Raw genomic sequence first — 22,440 nt, 5'->3', positions numbered from 1 at the left:
CTTTTTAATTTCTAGCCGTTGGTGCTCTTATCACTGAATTGGACTCGATGAGTAGGAATTTGCAACTCTATAGAGACTACAGCTTATGTTCCAAATGCTAGTGCAAATGGTGTCTTCCCTGTGGGTGTTCGAGATGTAGTCACCGGCACCACAAAACCAGTTGAGGAGACAAAGACCCCAGTGAGGTAGGTGATCGGTCTCAGAGCATGACCGCCAGCACCACAAAATCGGTTGGGGAAGACGAAGACCTCGATGAGGTAGATAACCAATCTCGAAACATAACCGTCGGCACCACAAAACCAGTTGGGGAAACAAAGACCCATGACGAAGGTCCTACATGAGCAAGGCTATAAGCTCAAAGAAAATAAACTGAGAAATACGATGCCGACCTAAAAAACAATCTTAGCATACATAAGGCTCAGCAAACAAACAAGAGTCTGACTCAAACCTAATAAAAGGAGCTCAGATCATATTGGAAAAGAAATTTGGGTCCGACCTCACCAAAGAGCATGGGTCATGGAAATACAGGCAAGAGCCTAGCTCCGACCTCACAAAGCTCAGATCACAAGAACACAAGAAACCTAAATCCGACCTCACCAAAGGGCGCGGATTACAGGAACGCATGCAGAAAACTTAGCTCCAACCTCATTAAAGGGCTCAAACTATAGGAAAATGAGATTCCAACCTCACGAAAGGGCCTAGCATGTAAAACAATTAACCTAAAGCATCCTAATACCCACTTCATACTAAAATGCTAATTTAAGGCTCCTAGAGTCAAAGCACCACGCCGACCTTAAAAACGAGCTCAATACCCTTAAGGCCCATAGACAAGCAAAACCAAAGCAAAATCAAAATAAAAATAAGATTTTGCCAATAAGATCCATAAACAAGCACATGAATGACAAAAGTGTGCAAGGAAAACACACAAAAACCTGAAGATAGGACTATACGAAAATTAAATAAACTCAGTTAGCTAAAAGATAGTACGAGCTGAAGTAAAGAGATGTAGAAAATCAAACTCAGCCCAGATAAAGACTTCCAGAAAACAGAAGGCAAAAAACGCTAAGGCGTTCAGTAAAAAAGAAAAACAACACAACAAGAAAGACGCCGTACAGATAAAGCAAAATTAACAAGCTGACAATCCGGCGAAAATTCACAGACCATACACATAAAAATAACCTAAGTATAGAAATATAAATAAATTAAGTTAACGAGTTGCCAGTCCGATAAGGTTCACAAGCTATACACGTAAAAACAGCCTAAGTATAGAAATACAAATAAATTAAATCAACGAGCTGCCAACCCGGTGCAGTTCACAGAGAATATACATAAAGAAACAGTCTAAGTACAAAAATATAAGCAAATCCAATAAACATGAAAAATAAAAGTAGACAGACAGAAAATAACAAAAGTCAAATCTTTATTGATTATTGAAGTGAGTTATAGAGGCAAAAGGGAGGAGAAAGCAGAACTAACTAAATCATTTAAAAGTTTGTTTATAGTATCTTCCCCCTGAGGCCCAAAAGGCAAGTGAGGAGTATTTTTGGGCAAAGGGTTGTTATCTTCTCCGTAGCACATCTCCTCACTGTCAGAGTCCACTTCAAAGGCTCGTAGATCTGCCAACAAAGTGGAGGGGCATCCTAGAAGACTTAAGGCCCTTATTATAGCCCGAAGCGAATATGCGAAAAACCTCCTTGTACACTGTCTCTTTCATCTCTGTAGATGCCTTATACTCTTCCAATCGCGCTTCACAAGCCTGCTAGATTTTACTTTTCAGCTCTGCAGAGTCCTTGTACTCTCGCAAATGTTCCTCACAAGCCTGCTGGATCCTATCCTCTACAGCCCGGGCATCCCTTAATAGAGCAAAAAACCTCTCCTCCAGAGCAGTGACCTCTTGATGGAGTTGTTGTACGAGACTCCTCTGTTGCCGAAGCCATGCCTTTCAAGTTCTCGATGCACTTGTTGAGCTCCTGCTAGAGGACAACAGTGCAAGCTAAGGCCTCATCACACTAGGCCCTAACCTCATCACGTTGACGACAGGACTCCTCTAAAGAGGACAGGTGTGCTAAGGTCTCGTCTCGCTGAGACTCAGCTACAGAAACTCGATAGGAGGCTTGGACAACCTCCTCCTTCATCTCCCCCAGTTGCTTGGTGAGGTCCTCAATAACCCCTTTAAACTCAATGATTTGTCCATAAGCCTCACTAGTGGCAATGATGTTTTCATTCTGGCGCTCCTTAGTGATGCTCTGCTCCACCGAGTTCTGAAAAGACTGGTTTCGGATATCAATCTCAAGGAATACTTCGAAGGCCTGCCACAGGAAAAGAAAAGCAAAGTTAAAAAAACCAAAGAAATTAGAAATACCCTTTAGAAAAGCAAATGGGCGATGGAAGCTGTTATGCCGAAATCGAGCACCGGTAGTAGCATGGGTGATAGACTTAGCAGTTTTCGCGATAGAAGGGGTTATGCCGAAATCGAACATCGGGAGTAACATGGGTGATAGACTTGACAGTTTTTGCGACGGAACCTGTTATGCCGAAATCGGGCACCGACAGTAGCATGAGTGATAGACTTGATAGTTTTTGCAACGAAAGCAATTATGCTGAAATTGGGCACCGGTGGTAGCATGGATGATAAACTTAGCAGTTTTTGCGACGGAAGCTGTTATGCCGATATCGGGCACTGATTACAGCATGAGTGATAGCCTTGGTAATTTTTGCGATGGAAGCGGTTCTATCAAAATCTGGCACCAGTGGTAGCATGGGTGATAGACTTAGCACTTTTTGCGACGGAAGCAATTCTACCATTTCAAATTAAAAATAAACTAAATCAAATCTGATAAAAAGAAATGGTTGGGATAATGGAACAATGTAAAGTGCAATTCAAAGGCAACTACCAGCCAGGAATTAGTGCCAAAATTTTCTAAGTGCTGAACATGTAATATATTTTTCACCATTTTAAATGGTTATAACCATTAACCACTGCATATCATCAATCTTCCTCCCTGAATGGTAGTTCTAGGTATTGGTAGCTTATAAATTATCGAAGACCTGACTGATAATAATATAGTTCTACAAAGACATAGCAAGTGGAATTTCAAAGACAACTGCATGTGTTAGCATACTTTAAAACCTAGCAAAAAAATATAGGCTGACAAAATCCATAAAGCGTGATTCTTTAGAATGTAAAAGATGCATAAACATCAAAAGCACTCATCAACAAAGATGCATGAACAAGCCAATGAACATGCAAAGGCGAGCATAACCATGTGCACACACCCTACTCCATACTGATTCTCTGATTAATAATATCAACTTTTATTCAAATTGTGAGCATATCAGACATATTACTGTTTTTTACCATCATCACTCATGATTATGCCTGTTATCTACCCGCAAGGAACTCTTAACTCCTAGTTCTTGCTGACCCAACAAAGGATGGTCATACTACTTAAGAATCTTCGAATGCAAAACTTTAAAATTTTACCTTGTAATTGTAAACCCCTGAAAAATTGCAGAGCACTCATTTCAGTTGTTCTGGAAAGGAGATCCTCATAACAGGATGCACATACAACACTAAGAACTTACTAAATGCTCAATCATTTGATCGAATTCAAGGTACACAAAATTCCAGAATTATTAAAATTCAAATCAATGTCCTATAGACACTTCTACTAAGAAATAAAGACAGAAGCCCACAATGATGAACTAGGAAAAGAAGTTTTTTCTATGCATATGCATAAAAATCTTTCCCAAAATAAGCTTTAGAACCGATTCCAATTGCAAAATATTGACCACATTAAAGCTAACCTGTGTTTTTCTGAGCAGGGAACACCTCATGATGCTCAAATTTAAAGCCAATCTGAACCAAATTTAGCTTATCAACCTGCAAATCCTGTCCAATTACAAGCATGAAGCAAACAGTGGTACATGATTTTAGTAAAACAACGTTTCAACAAGACAACAACCCTGCCTTTCGGCTTAACCAATGTGTCTATCGTTGTGAGACATTAGGTAGTACAGAAAATATTGCCGTATTGAATAGTGCCCCTTAAAAGAACCAAAGATAAATAAAAGAAATTGGCTAAAGATTGTTGGGATTGGATTAAAATACTTTGCACACAAGACATTTGGAGTCCAATAACTCTTCTTGATATGTCTTTTCTCCCTATGGTGCTCTAGTAAGTCCAGATTTAAAATGCACGCTTCAAGCTTTTGATTTTCCATAGCAGTTCACTAAATCTCATAACACCATTAATTGCACTATAGGTACAACATATTGGATGCTTGATGCATCTGTTGGTTCACCTAGGAAATGGAATAGAATGGAAACAGATGTCTAGATCCCAAGACCCCTATTCTAATTTTGTTTTACAAATAACTAAATTGAAATGATATTCTTAAAATTACAGTTAAAACTAGATGTCTTTTTAAACGTTGATTCAAGTTTTTCACATATAAAAGTTTGGACTCCTTGTATACCAAACAAAAAAAAATGAATCGGTAGAGTAGCTGCTGTATTTGTAGAGCAGATGATGTAATTATTTTATGAAGTCTTTATATTGTTTTTTGTAATCTGCCAGGTGGCTCTTGTATAAGTAGCTCAGAGTATCAACTATAGATACCTCTCTGTACATTCTTACTTATTGAAGTGAAATAAAATCTTTTTTCACTTTTCTCCTTATACTTGTACAGAATCCTAGTATAAAAATGAAGGCAATGGAATCCTAACTTAAGAATTATATCCATTACCAATGAGTGAACCAAGTGTAAGACTTCCATTTGGCTCATTTTTATCCTATTAAACTAACTATATATGCACAAAATACATGAAAAAAGAAAATTACATATGCACAAAATAAAAAAAATAATATACACCTGCAAATGATCATTAACCATAGCGCATTCGATCAGTTGGCGAAAGCAATCACCTTTGTTTCTTTTGTCCCAAATGTTACACAATGAGGATTTCCCATGCTAACACAAGTCACATGCCAGGTTACTCCATGTACATTTAGCTCTGAATGAACAACGGCATCATCTTTATTTGCAGGCAATCTTGTGGGTACATCTGATGCTTGGAGTATTGGCTCACCCATATCAACCCTAACTTTTCCATCCTCTTGAATTTCAGGAACAATTAAACCAGCAAAAGTATGAATAGTAAAACTCTGCTTCCCCTGTAAATTTTCTAGCTCAGCAAAGCACCGCACCCATTACCAAACATCTCTGGCTCACTACCATCTGAGTTGAAAATCCTCATGGTATAATCAGTGCCATTTGTTCCCCGCATTGCAAAAATCATCCCATCAGCACCAATACCAAAGTTCCTATCACATAGCCTCACCGCTTGCTCCGGAGTGATCTTAGGCTTACAGGAATCCCTATTATCGACCTAATCCATGCAAAAGACAGACTTGATACCACATCGTGAACCAAAACCATAAGGGTTGAAACTAAACCTTGAGATCCGATAATCAATCAGAAGGCTAAAAACTTAACACTGCTAAAAAATTCTAATTTTCTTGTGACTATGAACATTTCCTCAGGAACCAAACAGAAAAAATTACCAAAATGAAGTCGTTGCCAAGGCCTTGATACTTGACAAAGTGGAGAATACCACTTTCTCTGCGATCGAGAAAAGAAGGTGAGGTCTTCTGGGGAGCTTCGATGTTCATAGCAGAAGAAACCAACAAGCGAAAGTAAAAGAGCTTTTGGAAAAAACGAGTGGTCAGACAGAATGGGATTGGAGAGTTGGGTAAGAAATAGAACTAGAAGAAGATGACGAGAGAGAGCTAAAACGACTAATGGAGGTAATTCCGCGGGGAATTGAGGGCGAGAAGGAGTTAAAGATGGCGGCAGATGCTGCTCCGGCCATTGGTGTGACAGTTACTGGTGGGTCCAACTATGAGCCCTTGCATAGTTTGCCTGCTGAAGCCACGTGGCCGTGAAAACATTAACTTAGCTCAACTCAATTCAATTAAATTTTCCGCACTCAATTCAATTAAATTTTCCACACTTCATCTCTGACAAACAAAATAATAATAATAATAAATTGCCCACTACAAAACATATTGGGGAATAGTTCAATTTCCCTCAGCTGCCTATTGAAAAAATAATAATAATTTAATTCAAGCTCATTAATAGTATTATTTTTAAGTTATAACTTCGCTTAAATTAAAATTAGAAATAAATTATATTATATTTTAAGTAATTAATTTAGTTAAAATTGTTTATTATGACAAATAAGTATGTAATAATAAGCTTATAAGTTTTAAGCTCAAAATTGTAAACTCATAGAAGAAATTTAGTCCACATACTTGCCTTTTATCACAGTAGCTAACATATTCTCAAGAACATCAAGTTTCTTTAGATGTTTATGAGTCTGCATCAACTTGATGTTCTGAATCAGAGGGTAAGACTTTTATATGTGTGTAAGTTTGATCCTTTTTGAGGGTTCTCCTTCTCCTTTTATTCTTTTCTTCTTGTATGCCATTGATGCCTAACGGCTTTTCTGCTACAGTGACGCATGTTTCTGTCAAGCAGGCCCATACTGTCAGTCCATACCCATGTTAGGTGGTCATTTAATTTTTCCCAGTGCGTATGCAAACAGGGCTACGAAAGGATGGGACTTGCTTGTTTCTCCCCATGTCCCTTTCTCGGGCCGGCCTCCTCCCCACTGGACTTGGGCTGGCCATCGACTCGGCCCATTATTCGTGTTAGAATCTGGGCTGAAGCCGCTGGGCAGGCCGGTTTAGGGACGTTCCGAGTTTAAAGTCTGATTTACCTTTGTGGACCCTGACTCAGCTCAAGGGGGCGCGAGACCCGACGGTTATCACAACTCATCTCACATGCCTTTAAACAATTTATCCTATTGATCTTTATCTTGTAATATTTTTACAAGCCCATCTTCGACCACAATTAAGTTTCTCTCAAATTAATCTAAATGAAATTTCATTCGAATCATGAACACTTAAAAAAAATAAAATTGGCAAGTTGAAACCAATTAATATAGTAAGAGATAATATCAAAAAAATTATGAAGAATAAAAATAGATTTGAATGGCTTCAAGAGTAGAAGCAAAATTCATTTTTTGCAAAATACAATCACTTCACTCAGCTTAAAGGCCATAACAGATTTACAGAAAAAAAGTCCTATTAAAATTATTTATTCTTTTATATTCTTTTAGTTATATTTTATTTTTTTTATTTATCTATTTTTATTTTTTAGAAAGAGTGATTATTATCTGGAAAAATTACTTTTTAGTCTCTGAGATTTAACGTAATTAACACTTCTGTCCCTCTATTTTGGCGACCCAACACTTAAGTCCCTCACTTTCTTTTCCGTTCAAATTCGTAGTCTTTCCGTCCAAAATAACCGTTTGGTCAAAGAGTCAAAGGTGAGATGTGAGATGTGAGAATTTTTTTCAAAAATGCCCTTAATGAACTTGTTAAAACCCCTCAACCTGAAATCCCTCAATCTTTCTTCTCTTTCATATTCTCTCCATTTCTTTTTACCCATCGTTGATTCTCCTTTTCTTTTCTTTCTCTTTTCCATCTTTTTTCTCCATCATATCTTCACTATTTCCATATCTTCACTATTTCCTTTTGGCATGATACATTTGCTCACATTCCAGGCAAAGGTTATAATTTGCAGGAACATTTGATCTTATCTTCACTATTTCCTTATGGCATGATACATTTGCTCACATTCCAGGCGAAGGTTATAATTTGCAGGAACATTTGATCTTAGTAAGAGGAGGTAGAGTAAAGGATTCACCAGGTGTGAAATCTCATTGTATTCGAGGAGTCAAGGATTTGCTGGGAATTCCATATCGAAGAAGAGGCAAATCAAAATATGGTGCGGAAAAACCCAAATCGATATGAATGGAAGATGCCTCTAGAACTTGTTTTTCTTGGTCAGTCAAGTTTATTCGTTCCAATTCATTGGTTTAATCCGCTATAAATCTCATAGTCGGAGAATTCGCTTTTGCCTTAGCTTAGGATGAGTTCACAGGCATAGTACAGGTTACTAGTCAGAGTGAAAAGGATCCAATGTTCCAGATCCAGATTCACTGTTAGTCTTTGCTTCATTAGTCCTTGCTTCAGTTGGTCAACCTACTGTTTGCAAGATCCAAGGTCGGGTATGACGCTTTGGCTCAGTAGGCATGAAGCAATTGATAGAAGGCTGAATCTCATTCCTTTCTGAAAACCCATTCTTTGCAACTAAAAGAGGAGTCTTGGGGCAAAAGAGAAAGCCGATGAATTGGGGTCGGTTGGTAAACTCTAAAGGTAGAGCCTTGCTCTATTGTCTAAGAACTAATAGGTTGAACAATAGGTCCTGGATCTTGAACTTGTTGTTGTTGCTGCTGCTACAGTTGTGGTTGTGGTTGCTGCAGTCGTTCTTGAGTAGCAAAAGCAGGAGACACAGAGGCTCTATGAAATCAAGCATGGCCGGTTCTTGTGGCGCGACCTAGTAAACAAATAACCTTTTTGAAACTGTTAACAACCGCATCTATAACAGCCATAATATTATCCGTTGCCGGAGGATTATTAATTGTTAAAAAGGATAATAACCCAAGATAATACTGTTGTTGTTGCTGCAGCTAATTTCTTTTTAGTAACTTTATGGCCTCCTTCTAGATCCCAATAGTCGCCGCTTCTTGTTTTTCTTTGCTGTGATTGATTCTCAAAACTACTTCTAAGACTTGCACCTGTTTCATTGTTTCAATATTCATTTGACATAACAAACATGAGGATTAAGGAGCATTGGGTTTGGGTTTCATGATTTTGAAATAGCGCATTTTTAGTGAAAGTCAATTTTGTCAATTCACATGTCCTAAATGGGTATTTTGGACGGAGAGACTACGAATTTGGACGGAAAAGAAAGTGAGGGACTTAAGTGTTGGGTCGCCAAAATAGAGGAACAGAAGTGTTAATTACGTTAAACCTCAGGGACTAAAAAGTAATTTTTCCTTATTATTTTTAAAAACTAATGTAAAATTTTTCTATTTTTGGTTTTTTATTTAGATTACACCATTTATATTCTATGCTTTCGGAAAGAAAAAATTGAAAAAATTTATTTGCCAAATGTTAGATTTTAAGTTACAATATATTTACAAATTGCAATTTAAGCAAAAGCCCTTAACTTCAAAACAATCAATCAAGACTGGTGCCATGGGTGCTTCTTTCGACTCTTGAAAGTGAAAGTTCAAGCTTTGAAGCTCATTTTCCGGCATTCGTTTCACTTCTTTCAATCAATTTAGCAACTTTCGGCTATACAAAGTTAGGTTAGGTGATTTACCAGGTCGATATTCATCTTCATTTTGACCTTTCTTTTCTTCTTTTAGGGTACAAGTGGATTTCTACATTAATTTCAAATTTTAAAGTGGTCAATTATCTACCATATATTTTGTCCTACCCTTGCCATTGAATACTATAAACTCATTTGATGGTGATGATCATTGATAAGTGCAGGACATTGGAAGAATTCATCATTAATACAACCTGTACAGTAGAGAATGAAAATCTATTGCTACCGAATCTCCCGTGGTATTGCATCTATCATTAATACAACCTATACAACAAATAAACTTCTGTGGCTGTGACAGGAGTACGGGTTTTTAGTTATTCTTATATACTGTTAGTGTTAGCTTAGAATTTTTATCAATTGGTGGTTACAAGAGAAATTACACATTAATCAGATGGTTTAGTTCAAAAAAAGTTCCTTTTTTTCTAGAAAATTAAACATGGACATGTGCGTGTCTATTTCTTATTTAATACAATTTATTGTAACAGGTTATTGCTATTGTCTAATTAACCGTACCTTCTGCAGATGCTAGCCTGATAATTACTTTGCCATAGATTAGTGATGAACTGAGACCTAGCGGGGTATCTAGATGATGTCATTTGGACAGTGACTCGATTCGATGAATTGACCATAGATCAATGATTAGTTCCGTTAGGTCTCTCCATATTTGATCTTAAGAAGAGAACCTGTAAGAAAAAGAACGGTCAAGAATCTACCGGGGGTGCCCTTGGTGGAAACCTTATGACACTCAAGTTAAATCAAGCATTATCTGATATTCATTAATGTAAAGAGAAAATAAATAATAAAGCATTCAAAGGAGTTTCGAGAGGTCCCATTTTCAGGGTTCCTCTGTGAGTATATGAAAAGGAGAGATTAACTTCTTGGGGAACTCGTCCCTAGGAGAGAAAAATAGTGAGAGAGAGAACCTGTAGAGAGAGGTTGGTTCAGGAATACTTATACCCTGATTCCCTGCTTTACATCCCATCAAATTGGATGGTGGTGTGTTGTAACAGGTATGTTAGGCAACCATAAATTATCTAATTAATGTAGAGTCGGTTTGCCCATATCCTTTGGCAAGTATGTCAGGTGGCTGTGCAACCTTTCCGCACGCACATTTAATACCTCGAAGGAGGCTAGAGGGGTCGACCATCGCGTTGGAGGTCGGCGCCTTACTCTGGTTTCATCAGGTTGTGCCCGGATCATCCGATTTATATAAAGGCAGGTTCCTTCTGGTCATTGAGGTTGGCTATTCCTGTATTCAATCGCCTTGTTTGTGGTGCGAATCTTGAAGTGGTCGGCCAGGTTATTCTGAGCATTGGTGAAGTCAAGGGAGCTGGAGGTTTGATCTTCATGTTCTATAGGTCCATTCTGGCCATTGAGGTTGGTTATTCATGTATTCAATCACCTCATTTGTGGTGCGAGTCTTGAAGTGGTCGGGTAGGTTATTCCGAGCATTGGTGAAGTCAAGGGAGCTGGAGGTTTGATCATCATGTTCTATAGGTTCCTTCTGGTCATTGAGGCCGGCTATTCCTGTATTCAATTGCCTCGTTTGTGGTGCAAGTCTTGAAGTGATCGGCCAGGTTATTCTGAGCATTGGTGAAGTCAAGGGAGCTGGAGGTTTGATCTTCATGTTCTATTGGTCGAGCCTTTCTACTGTCTGGTTAGACCGGATGGCCTGACCCTTAAGACCTTTTTATATCCCTTGTACACGTGTCATGATATAATGAGTCCTATTTTTTATGTGTTATAAATTAGCTTTTGATATAAGGACGTACCGATGAAGCTCATCATTCAACCTATGGAAATGAGGGTAATGTGTGATTTTGGTGGATTGGCTATGTGAAGGAAAATTTGCCCATACTATAATTTTCAAAATCAGTATTCTTTATGCCAAAATTAATTGAATGAGATAAATCAATATATTTATATTTTTTTTCACTTCTATATGAATAGTTTAATGTTAATAATACATACATTTTGTTTATATTATTTGTTGTCCCAAGATAAATGATCAAGAGAGGGTGAATGGATCACTTTACTAATTTTTCAACCCTTACTCAACGCTTTAATGAAAAATTGTGGCTACTAATTCTGTGTGTGAAAAGATGATGGATTCAAATAAGTTTTTCAAAAGTTTTCTTAGAAGATTTTGAAAAGTACCTAACAACAAATACACTAGTATTTAACAGATGCGATTAATAGAAAGAAGAAATTAAATTAGCAAGGTAATTTTATCAAACTCTTATCATCAGTAATTCAAACTTGCATACAAATATGTTAGATTAATGAAGAGAGCATAAAAGTAAAGAGATTAGGGATAAAAAGATCAAACACAGAGATTTTAAAGTGATTCACCAAATATAGCCTACATCCACCTTCTTCTTCTTCTTCTTCTTCTTCTTCTTCTTCTTCTTCTTCTTCTTCTTCTTCTTCTTCTTCTTCTTCTGCCTCTTCTTCAGCGGGTTTCATAGGTGAGGGTCCGTCAGCTCCAGCACGGATCTTCACCATGACTCAGCAGGAGGCAAACACATCCAACACCTTAGTGTCAGGTAATCTCATCATTGGTTATTCAGATGTGTATGCATTATTGGACCCTGGTGCATCTCATTCTTTCATTGCTCTGAGGGCCGTCGAGATATTGGGATTGATGGTCTCTGGGTTAGAGTGTCCCCTATGGGTCAGTGGACCCAAGTGTGACCCGTCAGTGGCAGAGTCAGTCTGCCAGTGTAGTCTAGTTTTTGTGGAAGGAAGATGCCTGTCCGCCGACCTTGTGGTTCTAGATTTGACAGATTTTGACGTCATTCTAGGGATGGATTGGCTATCTACCCATGGTGCTACTGTAATACCCGGCTAGACTCCGGTATCGGAATTCCTACCGTCCGGTGGAATCTCGGATGTCGGAAGCCTCTAGTAGGGTAGAACCATGTTTTCATAAAATGTTTTAAGGTATTTCATGGTTTTAACTAAAATGGAAATGAGTTTTTGCATGAAAACAACCTTGGAGGAAAACTCAGGTTCGGCCGCCGAACCTCAAGTTCGGCCGCCGAACATGCATGCCTTCGGGAGCGCCTTTAGGCCCCCGAAAGCACAAGTGAGGGAAGTCCAGGTTCGGCCGCCGAACCTCAAGTTCGGCCGCCGAACATGGCATGCATGCGGAGGCACATTCGGCCCCCGAACGTGGCCTGGCCAGCCACTATAAAAGGGTCCCTTAGCCGAAAACGGGCGAGCTTTTCCCCATTTTCGGCCAAGGTGAGCTTTCCGCCGCCCTTCACCGATCTTTGATGTTTTTCCTCTAGATCTTTCCAGTTTTTCACTTGTTTTAACTTCGTTTTGAAGATTTGAGCTTTTGAGCAAAGTTTTGGAGCTTTGAGGTTCAAGAACTCAAATCTCTCCCAACTCCAAGTTTGGTCGCCTCTACTCTCGATCTTCAAGAGGTAAGAGCCGATCTCTAGCTTATACTATGTTTTAAGTAAGTTTTATGAAGTTCATGGGGGTAGAATGCATGTTTAGGTCATAGTTATGTTTATGGGTTTTTGGTGTGTTTTTTAGCAATGTGAGTTGCTGGTGTGTTGTAGTTGGGGTTTTTGTTGGTTTGATGCCCCTAGGAGCTTGTATGTTTGCTTGTGAATGCTTGGGAATGTTGTAGAATAGGTTTATGCATGATTGGTTAGTTTTGGAGGCACAAATGCATAGGGGAGCTGAGTTTATGCCATTCTGGGCGAAACCAGGTTCGGCAGCCGAAGGAACTTTCGGCCGCCGAACATGCTTGTGGAGGTAGCCTTCGGCTGCCGAAGCTTGCCCCCGAAAGGAGACTTTCATCTCTGTCTGGCACTTTCGGCCGCCGAAGGTGCCGCCGAACATGCATGAGTTTCGCCTCTGTCCGGGAGTTTCGGCCGCCGAAGGTGCCGCCGAACCTGCCTGACTTTCGGCTCTGGAGGGACTTTCGGCCGCCGAACCTGCCGCCGAAAGTGCCCTGTTCAGCCATTTCTTGCATGTTTTTCTCTGATCGTTTCATGATGTTTTTAGGGGTTTTTGGGGGATAGTTTAGAGTTATGATCATGTATGTTTGGTCCCTCATTTGAGTCCACCTGTGTAGGTTCGGACCCGAGGAACCGAGGACCCCAGCAGTGAGTCTGTTGCCCCAGTGTCTGGTCAGAGCTACCCAGAGGTGAGTGGAATATCTCATTATGTTTTAAAGCAAATGATGAACTTTTTAGCATGATTCACGCATCATGAATGCCATGTGATGAATTAGGTTGCTTGCATTAGAATTCACGAATATGTTGCATTGCATATGTTAAATGTTGATGTGGATGAATGTTGAATGATCCATAGCCCTCGATCTATGATATGACGATGTGATATGTACGGTACGGAAAGTAAGACCAGTGGGACCCATTCTACATTCACTGGCACTATGTAAGAGAAAGACCAGGACCCATTCTACGTTCTGGCACAGTTGGACACTGTTATGTTATGATATGTAAGGGAAAGACCAGGACCCATTCTACGTTCTGGCACAGTTGGACCATATAGAGGGCTATTGGTGACAAGTTCATCCTTGATGTGATTAGCTGTGATGTGATGCATTTCATGTTATCATATATTTTAAATGTTTTATTATTCTGCTCACTGGGCTCTAGTAGCTCACCCCTCTCCCATTTCCCCAGGATTGCAGGTACAGGGTAGACCAGGAGATCCATAAGAGTAATGAAGTCTGATGTATGTAATAGATAGTGTGGACATGATAAATGTGATAATGTTATGTAAAAGTACAGTTTCAGTCATGTATTGATATTGAGGATTAGATATTGTGCTTGACATTTTGTATGAGGTATCCCTTTTTATTACATGATCAAAAATGTTTTATAATGTTCATGAAAGCCAACTCATCTTATGATGTATCGCCCATTGAGGCATTGATGAGATCCCACAGAGGGATCATGATTATGATTATGACTATGTACAGTGTATGTTCAGGTTGAGTTGGATGTTTGAAAGAAAAGTTTTAAATTTTTATGTATGTTGTTGATCATGTATGGGATTAAACAGGTTTTCAGGATGAATGTCAGGCTTGCTACAGGTCTTGGCCGCCTTAAGCCGACCCGGATCCTAGCGCCGGCAGCGGTCCGATTTTCGGGTCGTTACAGAATGGTATCAGAGCCCTAGGTTCATAGGATCGGACCTAGAGTGTCAGGCTCATAGATGTTCTAGAAGGTCAAGCACAATAGGAAGGATCATGTCCACTAGGATAGGATGTGGAGTCCTGTCTTGTATGATGATGTGAAATGCCATGATTATATACATGTGCATTGATGTTATGATATGTGTATGTGATGAGGTTTCATGTGTGCCCACATGAACCATGTGATGCTAATGTTTGTATGATGTGTACTGTTTTTCAGAAAACAGGATGAGAGGAACTCGTCGATCTGCACGATTGACTGGAGTGCCACCTGAGGATGAGGGCACGAGCGCCCGTCCTCCTACATTGCCTAGGGCAATGTCCTGTAGAGCAAACAGAGAATGGGTGTCAAGGGACCCTAGAAGGTCTTTTGACGCTAGCAGAAGGGGGACAGATAGAGGAGGAAGTTCTTCAGATGTGAGGGAGGTTATGGAAGAGGATTAGAGGAGGGATGGGAACCTGGATGTGAGCATGGAGGAAGAAGGGACAGGGGAGTCTCAGGGAGGCGTTCAGGCCTCGGGGTATGGTTTTCCACCCCACTATCCACCCTTCCCACAGGGTTCAGGGTATCCGATGGGAGGTACATCGGATTACTCCAGCTTTAACCCCTATCCTACCTACATGCCTTATCCACCTTTCTATCCACCTTACACACAGTACCCAGCTTATCCACCCTCACCCTTCTATCCTAACCCGGCAAACCCCACCTCGGGGAATGCTGCACCCCCACCTCCACCACCTACAGAACCAGCAGCCCCAGTTACTCAACCTCCTAGACCTAGCTCAGCTGATGGGAGCAAGGTAAAGATGACAGATTACCTCAAGCTGGATGCTCCCAAATACAAGTCAGGGATGACCCCTTTGAGTATCTGAGAGTAGTGAAAACAATAACTGATGAGCTAGGGGCGGATGATTGCAGGGCCATTCAGATGGCAGGGTTCACTTTAAAGTGCAAGAAGGCACGGGAATGGTTCAAGTGTTATGTGGACCCGAGACTAGACGGCATGACATGGGAGGAATTTGCGAATGAGTTCGCTGGATGGGCTTTTCCAGACAGTTCCAGAGAACTGAAGATGATTGAGTTTGAGCAACTGAGGCAGTCAGAGCACATGAGTGTAGAGGAGTTCACGGATAAATTCTTGGAGCTATTGCCTTTTTCAGGGCAAGCTCTAGATTCAGATACGAAGAAAGCCAAGAGATATGTTATGAAGCTGCATTCTAGGTACTCCTCGTTGATTCAGTCAGTTGAGAGGGAAAGTTTCTACACTGTGGTGGATATGGCTCGAAGGATGGAGGCGAGTGCTATAGTTGAGGGGTCAGTGAAGCAGTCAGTGACCCAGTCTTCAGGGGTTAAGACCCCAGGCAGAGGAGGGCCAGGTCTCTCTTCTCATAGCTCAAGTAAGAAGAGGTGGGATAACACCACCAAGAAGCCGAAGAATAATAAGTTTTGGAATAAGTTGAAATCCGGTCTGGGATTTGGCGGTGGCTCGAGCTCAGGCTCAGATGGTACAGAATGCCAGAGATGTGGAAGACCGCACAGGGGAGTGTGTCAAGCTGGGACTAATTCATGTTTCAGATGTGGACAGGAGGGACACATAGCTCGGGAGTGTCCTAGAGCGCCTTTTATGGGCCAGCCCCAGCAGACAGCTTCTGGTAGTGTGGCACAGCCAGCAGCTCCAGCCACAACTCAGGGCAGTGGCAGAGGTAGAGGGAGAGGGGCAGCCTCTTCTTCTGGTTCCCGAGGTGAAGGTCCATCAGCTCCAGCCAGGATCTTCACCATGACTCAGCAGGAGGCTAACACATCCAACACCGTGGTGTCAGGTAATCTCGTCATTGGGTGTTCTGATGTGTATGCATTAATGGACCCGGGTGCATCTCATTCATTTATTGCTCCGAGAGCCGTTGAGAGGTTGGGTCTGATAGTCTCTGGGTTAGAGTGTCCCCTATGGGTCAGTGGACCCAAGTGTGACCCGTCAGTGGCAGTGTCAGTCTGCCAGTACAGTCCAGTTTTTGTTGAGGGAAGATGCCTCTCCGCCGACCTTGTGGTTCTAGATTTGACAGACTTTGACGTCATTCTAGGGATGGATTGGCTATCTACCCATGGTGCTACCTTGGACTACAGGGACAAGGTAGTCAGGTTCAGAGATCAGAACGGGTCAGAGGTCGTCTTCAGAGGAGACAAGAGGGGCACACCTAGAGGTCTGATATCAGCTCTTCAGGCTCGTAGGTTGCTTAGGAAGGGATGTCAGGGGTACTTAGCTCATGTGAGAGAGCTAGACAGTCAGGTCAGGGAGCCAGCCTCAGTGCCAGTTGTCAGAGAGTTTCAGGATGTCTTTCCAGACGAGCTTCCAGGTTTACCACCTGCTAGGGAGATAGAGTTCGAGATAGAGTTGATGCCTGGAACTAGACCGACCTCTATCCCTCCCTACAGGATGGTCCCAGCCGAGTTGAAGGAATTGAAAGAGCAGTTGCAAGAGCTGGTAGAAAAGGTTTTCATCCGACAGAGTACCTCACCTTGGGGTGCTCCGGTCTTATTTGTGAGAAAGAAGGATGGGTCCCTCAGACTTTGTATCGACTACAGGCAGTTGAACAAAGTCACTACCAAAAATAGGTACCCTCTGCCAAGGATTGATGATCTATTCGACCAGCTAGTAGGAGCGGGTTGTTTCTCCAAAATAGATCTGATATCGGGGTACCATCAGCTAAGGATAAGGGATGAAGATGTGCCGAAGACAGCTTTCAGGACCAGATATGGGCATTTTGAGTTCCTTGTGATGCCGTTCGGGTTAACCAACGCCCCTGCAGCATTCATGGATCTCATGAACAGAGTGTTTAGTCAATACCTGGACCACTTTGTTATTGTCTTCATAGATGATATCTTAGTGTATTCCAGGAACGCAGAGGAGCATGCCCATCATCTGAGGTTGGTTCTGCAGACTTTGAGGGAACATGGCTTGTATGCCAAGTTCTCTAAGTGTGAATTCTGGCTGAGGAGCATCTCGTTCTTGAGGCATGTAGTGTCAGAGAATGGGATAGAGGTAGACCCCAAGAAGACAGAAGCTGTGGCTAACTGGCCTAGACCCACTTCAGTGACAGAGATTAGAAGTTTCTTGGGTTTGGCAGGTTACTACAGGAGGTTCGTTCAGGACTTCTCAAAGATTACAGCTCCTCTGACCAGACTAACCAGGAAGAATCAGAGGTTTGTGTGGACCGACCAGTGCGAAGAGGGTTTTGAAGAGCTTAAGAAGAGGTTGACTTCAGCACCAGTTTTAGCTCTGCCATCTAGTGATGAGGACTTTACAGTCTTTTGTGATGCGTCCCGTGTGGGACTGGGTTGTGTACTAATGCAGAATGAGAGGGTGATTGCTTATGCTTCTAGGCAGCTGAAGAAGCATGAGTTGAATTACCCCACACATGACCTAGAGATGGCAGCAGTAATCTTTGCACTCAAGATGTGGAGGCACTACCTCTATGGGGTAAAATATGAGATCTTCACGGATCATAAAAGCCTGCAGTACATCTTGAGTCAAAGAGATTTGAATTTGAGACAGAGGAGATGGGTGGAGCTGCTGAGTGACTATGATTGCAAGATTCAGTATCATCCGGGTAAGGCGAATGTCGTGGTAGACGCCCTAAGCCGGAAGTCACTAGGCAGTCTATCCCACATCACGGCAGAGAGGAGACCAGTGGTGAAGGAGTTTTACAAGCTCATTAAGGAAGGTCTACAGATGGAGTTGTCTGGTACAGGTGCTTTGGTGGCCCAGATGAGAGTGGCACCCGTGTTTCTGGAGCAGGTGGCTCAGAAATAGCATGAGGACCCGGAATTAGTGAAGATTGCCAGGACTGTTCAGTCAAGCAATGATAGTGAGTTCAGATTCGACAGCAAGTGTCATATCCGGCTCGAGTCCGGCCTCGGAATTCCTGTTGTTCGGTGGAATCTCGAGTGTCGGAACCCTCGAGAAGGGTAAAACATATGTTTTCATGTGTGTTTTAAGAGTTTTGAATGTTTTCAAGTGTGAAAGGAAATGAGTTTTGAAAGAAAAGCAACAAGGGAGAAATGCAAAGGTTCGGCCGCCGAAGGTCACTTTCGGCCGCCGAACATTGCATGGTTTCGGATTCACGTTCGGCTGCCGAAGGTGGTCTGGCCAGCCACCTATTTAAGGGCCAAAGGTCGGTGGAAGGAGGATATTTCTCCTCCACTTGCAGCCAAAGGTGAATCAAAACCTTCTCACGTTGACTTTGCTGATTTTCATGTTTGTCACCAAATCCTTCCAAGTTTTTAAGAGTTTTGTTGTTGGTTTGAAGATTTGAGCAAACTAACCAAGTTTTGAGGCTTGGAGCTTTGAGAGAGGATTTCTCCATATCTCCACGTTAGGATCCTTCATCCTCAAGTTCCTTAAGAGGTCAGTGAAGATCCTGAGCTTCTTTGATGATTTTTGAAGGTTTTATGAAGGTTGTGTGGGTAGTATGCATGTTTAGGTGTAGGTGAGGTTTTTGGTGATCTTTGGTGTTCAAGCATGTTTGAGTGTTATGTGCTATGTTTGTTTGGGGTTTTAGGTTAGTTTTAGACCCCTTTGTGCATATCTATGTGCATATGCTAGTTGGGAGTAGTTGATATGCATGTTGAGAGGAGTTGGAAAAACAGGTTGCATGAAACAGAGCAGGGTTCTGCCCGTTAGGCAAAACCAGGTTCGGCCGCCGAAGGAAGGTTCGGCCGCCGAACCCCTTGTGGAGGCAGTTTTGGCTGCCAAAGCTTGCCCCCGAAACTTGGGACTTTCATCTCTGGAGGCAAGGTTCGGCCGCCGAAAGTGCCGCCGAAGGTTGAGTTTCGTCTCTGGACGAGACGTTCGGCCGCCGAAGGTGCCGCCGAGCATGCATGAGTTTCGTCTCTGGAGAGGGGTTTCGGCCGCCGAACCTGCCGCCGAAAGTGCCCTGTCCAGCTTTCTTGTGCATGTTTTATGTGATTGTTTGGGGAGGTTGTAGAGAGTTTTTGGGGAGTTTCTTAGAAATGTTCTTGAGTGAGTTTGGTCCCTCATTTGAGTCCACCTGTGTAGGTACGGACCAGAGGAATCAGGGAGGTCAGCAGTGAGTCCAATTTCAGAACCTGCAGAGTCAGTTCAGAGTCAACCCGAGGTGAGTGGAACTGAACTTAATGTTTGAATATGAGAAATGAATAGTTTATCATACTTCATGCATCATGAATATGCTATAGGGTGAGTGCCTTAGTGTACACGAATATGATGCATTGCATTTATCCTTGATTCTATGACTGTATGGACCTAGTAAGGATCAATAGCCCTCAGAGGAAAGACCTGGAACAGCCCCACGGGGACCAGGCATAAAGACCTGGAACAGCCCTACGGGGACCAGGCACAAAGACCTGGAACAGCCCTACGGGGACCAGACATATGGTATAGAGGGAGTGTTGATCCGTCCATGCTGAGATGTGATTACTTGTGATGTGATACATTGCATGAGAGCATGTTTTATCACCTGTTCTTTATTACTGTTCTACTCACTAGGCTATAGTAGCTCATCCCTCTCCCCTAACTCCAGTTGTGCAGGTTCAGAGTTCAGAGAGAAGTCAGCAGGGTACAGGAAGAGGTTATAGTTTGTAATAGCTAGAGTGGACATGTATATATAAAGAGATAATGTACAATGTATAGACTTGTACTTGACTAAGACGTGTTGTCATCCCTTGTTGTAGACACATGATCAGTTTATGTATGTTTTCTGTTATTATTAATGAATATGAGAAAACCAGGCTTACTATGATGAGTTATATCCGCCTTGAGTGGGGATAACATAGCAGAGATATAGTGCATGCACAGAGTAAGTCCTGGAGGAAAGAAAAGTTTTAATGGTTTGATTGATCATGTATGGGATTTCATAGGTACACAGATAGTAGAGCAGGCTTACTACGGGTCCCGGCGACCTTAAGTCGATCTGGATCCTAGTGCCGGTAGCAGTTCGATTTCCGGGCTGTTACAGATTGGTATCAGAGCATTACGTTCACATGGTCGGACCTATCTAGACAGAGTTGGGCCTATAGAGGTTTTAGCAGGTCAGGCACCATAGGGAAACATGTCCACTAGAATAGGATGTCAATCCTATCACTATATGCTGATGTGCAATGCCATGATTCATACATGTGCATTAGTTTATATGTGAGGTATGCTGATATGTGTTGCTTATGTGCTCTGTGATGTGTTGTTTTCCCGAGAGAGTTAAGATCCGAGGAACTCGTCAATCCGCGAGATTGACTGGAGTCCCACCTGTAAGTGAGGGTACAGCTGCTCGTCCACCTGCCTTGCCAAGGGCAAGATCTCACAGGTCAAGCAGGGAGGGAACGTCAAGAGACCCTAGAAGGTCTTCTGACGAGAGCAGAAGAGGAATAGGCAGAGGGGGAAGATCAGACGAAGAGAGAGTTTCTATGGAGGAGGATCAGAGGAGAGAGGTCAGTATGGGTTAGGAAGGTCAGAAGAAGGTATGGGGGAGTCCCAGGGAGGCGCACATGCCTCAGGGTTTGGCTATCCACCCTTTCCTCAGGGCCCAGAGTATCCGATGGGAGGCACGTCGGATTACTCCAGCTTTGCCCCATATCCACCCTACATGCCATATATGCCCTATCCTTCCTTCTATCCACCATATCATATGTATCCACCCCCACCTTTTCAGCCAAGTTCAACATCGCCTGAATCCAGAGAAACAGTACCTCCACCACCACCACCTGACCCAGTAGCCCCTGTTGTTGAAGCACAACCCAGTTCTTCAGGGGGAACTAAGGTGAAGATGACTGAATACTTAAAGTTGGATGCTCCTAAGTTCAATACGGGAGATGATCCCTTTGAGTATCTCAGTGCAGTGAGAATGATAACAAGTGAGTTGGGAGCAGATGAGAGCAGGGCCATTGAGATGGCAGGGTTCACTTTAAAATGCAAGAAAGCCAGAGAATGGTTCAAGAACTATGTGGACCCCAGAATTGACAGTATGACATGGGAAGAGTTCGCCAACGAATTTGCTGGGTGGGCTTTCCCTGATAGTTCCAGGGAGCTAAAGGTTGTGGAGTTTGAGCAGTTGAGACAGACGGAGGAGATGAGTGTTGATGAATATACAGATAAGTTCCTGGAATTGTTACCATACGTGGGTCAGGCGTATGATACAGATCAGAAGAAGGCAAAGAGATAGGCCACAAGGCTTCATCCCCGGTATTTCTCTTTGATTCTCCACGCGGAGAAGGAGAGTTTCCACTCCATTGTGGATGCTGCTAGAAAGATGGAGGCCAGTGCCATAAGTCAAGGAGTAGTCAATCAACCCAAGGCATAGTTTTCTGGTACTAAACCAAGTTCCTCCTCACAGAGTACAGCAAGTGCGAGTAAGAAGAGATGGGACAAACTCAAAGGAAAGAGAGGCAAGTTCTGGAACCGGATTAAAACGGGTCTGGGAATGAGGAGCGGCTCCAGTTCTGGCACAGATATTCCAGTTTGCAATAGGTGTGGGAGACCACATAGCGGAGCTTGTTTGCTGGGATCTACAGCCTGCTATAGATGTGGGCAGGAGGGACATTATGCACGGGAATGTCCTCAGGCGACTTTGGTTACACCATCCCAGCAGATGACCTCAGGTAGTGTTGTTCAGTCAGCAGCTTCAGTCCGGCCACCAAGCAGTGGCAGAGGTAGAGGAAGAGGGGCAGCCTCTTCATCAGGGATGGGTTCCCGAGGTGCAGGTCCGTCAGCCCTAGCACGGATTTTCACCATGACTCAACAGGAGGCAGACACTTCGAACACAGTGGTGTCAGGTAATCTCATCATTGGGTGTTCAAAGGTGTATGCTTTGATGGACCCCGGTGCTTCTCACTCTTTCATTTCTTATAGAGCCGCAGAGAGATTGGGGTTGATAGTCTCCGAGTTAGAGTGTCCTCTTTGGGTCAGTGGACCTAGATGTGACCC

General features: G+C 42.4%; 1 pseudogene; it reads right to left on the bottom strand.

Annotated features, from left to right (window-relative positions):
- Positions 1–1,403: 1,403 nt before the first annotated feature.
- On the bottom strand, positions 1,404–5,918 carry LOC122721255 (annotated as a pseudogene).
- Between the last annotated feature and the right edge of the window lie 16,522 nt (positions 5,919–22,440).

The sequence above is a fragment of the Manihot esculenta genome, chromosome 9 (genome assembly GCF_001659605.2).
Source record: "Manihot esculenta cultivar AM560-2 chromosome 9, M.esculenta_v8, whole genome shotgun sequence".
Lineage (NCBI taxonomy): Eukaryota > Viridiplantae > Streptophyta > Magnoliopsida > Malpighiales > Euphorbiaceae > Manihot > Manihot esculenta.
Note: the sequence above shows the minus strand (reverse complement) of the source record. Positions and strands in the feature narration are given on the sequence as shown.